The sequence below is a fragment of the Podarcis cretensis genome (assembly GCF_951804945.1).
Source record: "Podarcis cretensis genome assembly, chromosome: 14".
Taxonomy (NCBI): domain Eukaryota; kingdom Metazoa; phylum Chordata; class Lepidosauria; order Squamata; family Lacertidae; genus Podarcis; species Podarcis cretensis.
This window is the reverse complement of record NC_137183.1, coordinates 13,909,813-13,919,448: the sequence shown is the minus strand read 5'-3', so window position 1 is coordinate 13,919,448 and position 9,636 is coordinate 13,909,813.

Genomic DNA, 9,636 nt, shown 5'->3' with positions numbered 1-9,636 from the left:
ATGTGAGTCGACCGGGAGGGCCTCCCCAGACACCCCGGGGCTGGCAGGCGGGGAGGGAGGCAGACACGAGACGGAGCTGCGGAGAACAGCAGCTGCAGCACAAAAAAACTAAAAATAAATAAATTCAGATCATCATATTTCGTAGTGGAATTGAAACAGAGGGAGAGATTTCGGGAGAGCTTCGGTCGCGTGCCAGAAAATCCGGGTGGGGGAAATAGAAGTTGATCTTGCACAACAAACTGGCTCCCACGCGCCCCCACCGTACTTTTTGGGGAGAAGGGAAATGACGGGGAAATATTGAATGTCACTAGCACTGAACTCCACCCCAGATACTAAAGTCATTAACAGGGAAGAAAATAAAAAGGAAATAAAACGTGGATCCTCTTGAATTCACTTCACTTTGAATTCACTTCGGGGGATGACTACCAAACTGCAGGTAAGACTGAAGCACCGCAAGAAAGGTGGATCTGGTGCTTTATGGCATTGGCAAGGTTGTGTTTGTTACCCACTCTTTGCCAGAAAGTCACAGGACTGGTTACAGTATAAAAAATCAGTACAGTAAAAACCACCCCACCCACAACCCCAAAATCAATAATTTGAATAGCATATTACAGGAAGGACACTGAAGCCCGTTATTCAGTTTTCAAAGGCTAGAGTTCAAGAAATGCATCTTCCACAACCCATGGATGTGTCAGACTCACCTCTGTGTGAAGGGAGTTCCGCATACTTGGGGCCAAAAGGGAGAAGGCCCTGTCGTGTGCCTCTGTCCCATGAATCTCTTGAGAGCGGCAGAACCACTGGGAGTTTCTCTTCCGCTGATCTGCATCTTGGGCCTGGTCTTGGAGGCACTTCAGATATTCCATACAATTCAAATTATGATGCAATAAAATACAATATAAGAAATAAAAGAAGCAATTGAAATCCAATTAAATATCGGGATTTAGTGTGATGGCTGTGCCACCTCCCATCTGAAACCAACCCACAGACCCACTGTGGGTCACTTGAATGAAGCTCGTGGAGCACGGTTTGAAAACCCCCGCCATAGAGAGCTTGTGCCTGTCATGGTGATAGGTTTGCTTATCTGGAACATGAAGCTGGTCTTAGCTTTATTGATCTGACAGGGTTCTCATCCGATGTTCTGCTTTTGCTAACTTTGGCTTTTTAGACAGAAGGGTTTCTTAATCTGTTCTTGGGGGTGATGGCGAGGATTTGGCAGGAGCAGTACTGAACTAAACATAAGCCTCAGGCTACTCAGCTCAACTTGCTTTAAATGCCGAAGTACACATGTAATTGATAATTAAATGCTAATGTTCTTGCCTGTTTCAGAACACAAGCTTTATTTGTCTATGGAAAAAAAGGACTGGCTATCTAATACTGGGGTGGCGGCAGCAGAATGCAGAGTTGTTGTTCCGTCAAATCAGTAATAGTGGTAGTTTTCCTAAATATTTGCAAGCCAATTATGCACAGTCCTATGCTAGTATTGTAAGTAATGATTTATAAGGCATTGACCCATTGCTCACTTAGAAGTACAGTGGTACCTCGGGTTACAGATGCTTCAGGTTACAGACTCCACTAACCCAGAAATAGTACTTTGGGTTAAGAACTTTGCTTCAGGATGAGAACAGAAATTGTGCAGCGGCGGCAGCAGTGGGAGGCCCCATTAGCTAAAGTGGTACTTTAGGTTAAGAACAGTTTCAGGTTAAGAATGGACCTCCAGAATGAATTAAGTTCTTAACCCGAGGTGCCACTGTATATGGGCATATTATAGTCACATACTAAATAGGAAGGGGGGGGGGGAAGAGAGGTGAAGTTGTTTTGCTTCAATTCATTCTAGTTCACCTATTGGTGTGTTTATAAAATAAATTCTCTGGATTTTTCGGATTCACGGTTAACATAATGTAGATTTAGGGACCAAATGGGGAGAAGCTCGGGGGTTGTGCTTGCAAAAAGTATAGCCATTTGAAGGTTTCTGAGTGTTTTATTTTTTTTATGGAACTGAAATGTAGTCCGAAAGTAACTATATCAAGGCATGCTGTGACATCCTTAATGATACCAGGACTGCTTTATGCCAGAAGGTACCACTCTGGTTTCACTAAGCAGTTGGGATGCTTGAGGAACCTGTTATTTGCGAGTTTGGGTATGTAATAGGCACATCACACCTCATGAGCACAGTTATCCTTCAGATTTCATGCTTCTTGGAATTTTGCAATGTAGATCTCTGCTGAGAAAACCTATGGATGTGTGCTTATTAAGGAAGGGGTTCGCTTGCATGGAATACTGCCAAGCTGAGCAGGATTTAACCCCACCGCTCATCAGCTGGTGGGGCAGGGGGGTTAAATCCTTCTGCTTTGACTGTTCATCTCTGTTCCCTGGTGGGAACAGGCATATGTAGCCAACACAGGATTTGACCCTGTCCTTCTGCGCATCATACGATTTCATGAGTGACATCAGCTGATGGGCATGTGGGTCTGGCTTGGGGAAAAGGGCCTGTGAGCTGGAAGTTGCCCACCCCTGTCCCATAGAATCATGTACAAACCTACAGGCATGGAGGGGGCCCAGAGTTACAGTTCCCAGAGTGGTGTAACAGACAATCCCTCTTCCCAGAGATCTTTGGGAACTGTAGCTCTGTGAGGAGACTAGGGGTCTCCTAATGAAGTGGTACGATGCTGTGTTAAATGTATACTGCAGGTGGGACCTGTGTGTTCTTTTTGCACCTCCCTATCATTGTAATGAGGGACGCAGGTGGCGCTGTGGGTTAAAGCCTCAGCGCCTAGGACTTGCCGATCGAAAGGTCGGCGGTTTGAATCCCTGTGGCGGGGTGCGCTCCCGCTGCTCGGTCCCAGCGCCTGCCAACCTAGCAGTTCGAAAGCACCTCCGGGTGCAAGTAGATAAATAGGGACCGCTTACCAGCGAGAAGGTAAACGGCGTTTCCGTGTGCGGCTCTGGCTCTGGCTCTGGCCAGAGCAGCGATGTCACGCTGGCCACGTGACCCGGAAGTGTCTCCGGACAGCGCTGGCCCCTGGCCTCTTGAGTGAGATGGGCGCACAACCCCAGAGTCTGTCAAGACTGGCCCGTACGGGCAGGGGTACCTTTACCTTTACCTTTATCATTGTAATGGGACGCGGGTGGCACTGTGGGTTAAACCACAGAGCCTAGGACTTGCTGATCAGAAGGTTGGCAGTTCGAATCCCCGCAACGGGGTGAGCTCCCGTTGCTCAGTCCCTGCTCCTGCCAACCTAGCAGTTCGAAACCATGTCAAAGTGCAAGTAGATAAATAGGTACTGCTCTGGCGGGAAGGTAAACGGCGTTTCCGTGTGCTGCTCTGGTTCGCCATCCTTAGTCATGCTGACCACATGACCCAGAAGCTGTACGCCAGCTCCCTCGGCCAATAAAGCGAGATGAGTGCCGCAACCCCAGAGTCAGCCACAACTGGACCTAATGGTCAGGGGTCCCTTTACCTTTACCTTTATCATTGTAATAATAATAATAATAATAATAATAATAATAATAATAATAATACTGTAATAAAACAAAGTAGATCCAGCAAGCCAAGCCTGAAGTCTGCCAATCCCTGATGTACAGCTCAGAGCTGTTCAGATCCTTTCCTGAGTCTCTATATGAGGTTTAGGAGGAACATTTGAATGCAGTCGCTCTCTATTTCTTCTTCATTGCATTCTAAGTGTAACTGGAAAAGTTTTGGACGCTTGCAGCTGGAAAAGTTTCAGTCACTAGCAATGAAAAAGAGATTTCTGCCAGTTGGGAGAGTGAAAAAGATGGGGAGTTGTTTGATTTTAGAGGGCATTGAGGGATAACAAGAGGCTGAAAGCATTTCCACTGTAAGAAAAATGAATGACACATGAAAGAAGAATTACAAGGTATTTTTTCCTTTCCAGCCCTTAAGAGTGTTGTAAAGCACCAAAGTCTCCGATGGCAGCAATATTTTTGCTTCTGGTTCACTGCTCAAACTATCGGGTTAGCTACTTTCTAGTGGCAATTACATGTTAGTTCAGTTTAGTTATACTTGAAAGTTGGCCAGTTCCCGGGGAGCCCAGCGCTCAAGAAACAGTCTGATTGCTTTGTGGCTTGCGAGTTTTGTCTGATTTATCTAGGACGTTTGTCAACCAGCCAGTCAACAAGGTCCTTTGGGTGGTTCACACAGAGTTCAATCAATGAAAGATACCATAACAAAGATAAATAAAACATTAAAATCAATACGGTGTCTCGCATAAAGATAACCACAGCGGCATAGATTATGTTAAAACATTTTTAACCTAGCAGAATGATCTGTTCCAAGGGCAAAAGGTATAGTCACAAAAAAAGACCCAGGACACTGAAAAGATATTAATGTAGGTGCAAGATGAGCCTTGTCAGGGATGGCCTTTTCTAATTGGGGTGCCACCACCAAGAAGGTCATCTCACTAAATACCCATATCACCTCTTTAGGCAGATGTTCCTGGAGAAAGACCTCTGATGAGGAGATCGATGTCCAAAGGACCCTCAGGTGGGACAAGGGCCAGGATTGAAGCTGACGGAGAGACATACCAAAAGGAACGAGAGCTTTATTTATGTATGCCACTACAGCAGCAAGAATGTTGATCGCACAAAATTGGAAGACTGGAGAAATACCAACTAAAGAACAATGGCAAGAGAAGTTGATGCACTATGCAGAACTGGCAAAAATGACAGAAAGACTAAGAGAAAAAGACAACAGAGACTTTGAAAAAGATTGGGAACCATTCATATTATATTTGCAGAAACAAAGAAAGGCAATAGACCCGATGGCAGGATTTAAATAAACATCCACATTATTAGCACCAGAAAATGTTTGGAAGATAGTGAAATAAGATGATGTATTTAATTTTATTTTTATGTTTTTAAGGTTTGATGTTATGTTATTAATAACTTTTTCTGTTGAGAGATAGCAAAGCGGGTGAAAATAGAAACAACCCAGAAACGCAAGTCTTGGAGGGGAGGGAGGAATATATAGTAAACGATAAGAATTCGCAATGTATGTAATGAACCAAAATGAAAAATGAATATATATATTTTATTTTTAAAGAAGCTGACGGGAAGGTGAGGTAACATATCAACGATGCATTTGGAAGCTGGGCAAACTCTTCCAACAAAGAAAGGCATTGCATGGCTTTTACCAGGTGCTTCTTTGAACGACAGGCAAAAATAGACCCCTAATTCCTCTCCAGGGGTGTCAATAAATAAACAATGCCCTTTGGCTGAACAGAACATCTTTATAGTAGATAGGGCAAATGGGGCACCACACCACTAAACTCAACCTGTCCTCATGCCTTCTTGCCTACAACCAGAGCAGGGTTGTCTATCAGCGTCCTCTTCCTTAGTCTCAGTTGTGTGCTTCTAGAACTCAGCAGGGTCATAGTGCTATTTTTTCCTAGGAAAAGAGGTGCCAGAACTCACCATGAACGCCTCCCTCATTCTCTTAGAATGCCAATGGTGCCCACCCGAGATGTGCTGGAACTGATGTGGTTGACATCCATCTTTCTCTCAAGAGGCAATGGAGTGTGCTTCTGGGGTATAGCTGTCAACTTACAGATTTGAAAATAAGGGACCAGCAGCCTTGAAAATAAGGGATCAGCAGCCAAAATAAGGGATTTTGTGAGCACAGGTATGTTCAACTTCTGAGCCCCTCTGAGCCAAAGGCAGAAAGCCCAGCCAGCAGCCAAACGAAGCCTCAAGCGGTGGTTCCCACAGCGCAGCAACCCGGCAAAGGGGATGCAGCAAGGAAAACCACCGTCACCTCTCCGCTGGGAAGTGCTGAGCAAAGGCGAGTCCCCAGGCAACGCGGCCGATTTGATCAGCACAAGGCATGCAAGCTCCACCCCCCCAGTCGTTCTTAGACTTCTTATTGGGTGAGCAACACAGCCAAGCAACACAGTTGGAGCCTCCCTCCTCCCTGGCTGGCAGGGAGGGAGGGAGAGGAGCTGCTTCCTTTGAAACCCGAGAAATTTACAGGACATCATCAATAAGGGACAGCAGCGGGACATGGTTCTGGGATAAGGGACTTTCCCACCAAATAAGGGACTGTTGACAGCTATGTCCTGGGGGAAAAGTCAAACTGCTGCATTAGCAGCACTGGCTTGGGGTACAAGCCTGGGTAGTGTGTATGGAGGTTCTGGGCTGCCCAGGACGAATGGGGTCTTTAGGGTAAGGTTACCAGATTTATTTCAAAGAATCTGTGGACACTTTTTTTTTTTTTTGAAAAGAGAGAAAAAAGTTATTTTTTAAAAAAGGTATTATTTTTTTTTAAGAAGTATTATCTTCTCTTCTGTGGTCTCCTCTGTCCCATGGCCTTCCTCTGCGCCCCGGCCTACTCTCTTGGAGTGCTAGCTGCCGTGGAGTAGGCTCGGGTCGGACCTGGGCTTGGCCACGTGTGCTTGCCCTCTCGATGCTCTCCTACTCTTTCTCAGTGGCGGCAGCAGTGCGGCAAGGTCGGAGCTCCCCTATTTTATCTCCTTCCTTTTCCTCTCTCTTCCTTCTCCTTCTCCTCTCCTCCCTGAGTCAGCTCCAGGGTTTTCCTGATCTCGGAGCGCTGCTGGGCAGTCGGCCGGGTGGCCGGGCACTCTCACTCCCGGCTCGATTTGGGTTGGGGTGGGGAGGGTTCAGTGGTTCCCCCAGTTGACGCACTGGGCATCCCCGGTTCTGCCTCAGCAGTGGCGGCAGCAGCGGCTGGTAGCGCAGTTGGCTTTGGCTGGCTTCAGAAGCTGCTCACTGCCACGGCACCCACCATTTTGCCCCGCCGGAAGTCCCCATATGATGTGTCTTGTGCTGTTGAACCAATCATGCAACATCCATTCCCTACTAATAAATCTACAACACTTAAAATATAATTCTGGGGACATTAAATGAAATCCGGGGACAATCCAGGGACGGATTTTGTCCGGGGACAGATTTGTAAATCCGGGGACTGTCCCCAGGAAACGGGGATGCCTAGTAACCATACTTTAGGGGAGGAAGGGTACTTCTGGGGGGGGACATGTTGTACTCCTTCTGGGGTAGTTTATCCACCTTTGGCCCCCACCCTGCACTCAGCCCTCACCTGTGTCTCCTAGAAGCTGCCAGCATGTGACACTGGACACACCCTGGGAATGACTTTGACTGGGTGGCTAAACCAGGTGAGGGTAGCCGATTGGTCTCAAAACCTCAGTCAGTTAGGGACTTCTTCTGCATGAGAAGATAGGCTCTGGCATATTGAGCAGATGAGACCAATAGTGAGCTCAATTCAGGAGAAGGATGGATAAAGTTAGAATTAGTCAGCTCCTCCTATCACTGGCTCTGACTCCACCTATTGCTTTTTTATATAAAAAAAATAATATTTATTACTTTTAAACCTTACAAACAAGAAGAAAAAGAAAAGGAGAAAAAAAAGAAGAAGAAAAGAGAAAGAAAAAACAATACAATACAATATATAAACAATACACCACACACCACATCTTCCTGCACACTTCTTCAGATACACAGTGTGCATGCACACAAAAGCTTATACCCAGAACAAACTTAGTTGGTCTCTAAGGTGCTACTGGACAATTTTTATTTATTTATTTCAACTGTGTCAGGTGAACACGGCTACCTACCTGAATCTAGAATTAAGGGAAAGTGTTTGCAAAAAAAAATTGTGTGTGTTAGGGAGAATTCGCTGACCGGGGGAAATAATTCAAACTGATGCAGAAATGGGGAGAACTGGACTTAAGAGTGGAAAAAACGAGAAGCCAAGAGAAACTGAAATACACACATTTTCCCACCATGCAGGATGAGTTCAGGTGAGTGATACTGGATGCAGTTCCCTGCTGAAGAGTACTGGTATATTTGGTGATGAACTCAGGCTGCATAATGTATGGAAATCAGCTGGATTGTGCCCTGTTTCAGTGGTGAGCCTCAGCAATTGAGCAACTAGTGGTCATTTTGCAGCTGCCTTGAGTCTTGTATATAATTAGGCTTATCCCAGGAATTTCCAGTACAGGGGGTTCTGCCACCTGCTGCCACCCCTATTCTCCCCTTTCCTCCCCACTTCCAATCCTCTTCCTGACCCTACACCTTTTAAAAACTGAAATGAACTTTAAATTTACAGCAACCTTTCTCCCTATGGTGACAAGCCACAGCAACTCAGGCACTCTCCTGACCACCTTGTTTGAAGGCTTCAGTCTGAATAGCTGGATAGCTCAGTTGATTAGAGCCTGGTGCTGGTAACACCAAGGTTGCAGGTTCGATCCCTGTATGGGACAGCTGCATATTCCTGCACTGCAGGGGGTTGGACTCGGTGATCCTAAGGGTCCCTTCCAATTCCACAATTCTATGAAGGACCCTCTTGACCCTTTCTTTGAGTGAAGTGAGGCAGGGAGGAGGAACAGGAGGCCTGGGGATGTCACAGATTTGCTGCCTCCTGTGCCCACTGCCTGAGACAGTGGTCTCATTCCCCATCATTATTGGGATGGTTCTGGGATGATGATCTCTCTGATTTATTTCCCTGTTCAAGAGGCCGACATGAGACTGGAGAGAGATTAAAAGAGCCTGCAGTTAAAATGAAGGACTTTGCCTACCGTGGAGCCCACAACCCCCTGCCTCCGTTTTAAGCCCTTTTATGGCCAGGCACTGTGGGTTAAACCACCGAGCCTAGGACTTGCCGATCAGAAGGTTGGCGGTTCGAATACCCGCGACGGGGGGAGCTCCCGTTGCTTGGTCCCTGCTCCTGCCAACCTAGCAGTTCGAAAGCACCTCAAAGTGAAAGTAGATAAATAGGTACCACTCCAGTGGGAAGGTAAACGGTGTTTCCGTGCACTGCTCTGGTTCGCCAGAAGCGGCTTGGTCATGCTGGCCACATGACCTGGAAGCTGTACACTGGCTCCCTCGGCCAATAAAGCGAGATGAGCACCACAACCCCAGTGTCATCCGCAACTGGACCTAATAGTCAGGGGTCCCTTTACCCTTACCTTAAGCACTAGAAGGGCAGAAGAAACGTTTTTACATTAATAAATAGTATAGTCATACTTTGGAAGTTGAACAGAATCCATTCCAGAAGTCCATTCGACTTCGCAAACATTTGAAAACCAAATTGCGGCTTCTGATTGGCTGCAGGAAGCTCCTGCAGCCAATCAGAAGCCGCAGAAGCCCCATCAGATGTTTGGGTTCCAAATGAATGTTCACAAACCAGAACAATCAGTTTCAGGTTTGCGGCGTTCGGAAGCCAAAACGTCTGAGTTCCAGGGCATTTGGGATCCAAGATATGACTGTATTCTGATTGGCAAGATTGGCCCATTAGGGTGAATGGCGCACTTTTCCACCAGTTTGTCCTCTGCCAGCCTCTAGCTGTCTGGGCTTCTGACCATGGGTGCCGGCTCCTAGGAGCTAACCCCCTTTGTCCCTCCTATATTTTTGGGGTAGGGGCCAAGTTCCCCCATGCACCCAAAACATGGAGCCGAAGAGTGGAGCCTACCATGGCGTGCCTCCAATGACTGGCTCCTCCTCCTGCCGCAGAGGGGAAGCTGCCTGCCACTTTCCTTCTCCATTGACTCAAGCGTTGTCCTTGAAGAACTCAGCAGTGAGGATTGGGACAGAGCTATAAATTAGTTGGCTTCACCTGCCCTTGACTCTGGCTCCACCTGCTGTTGA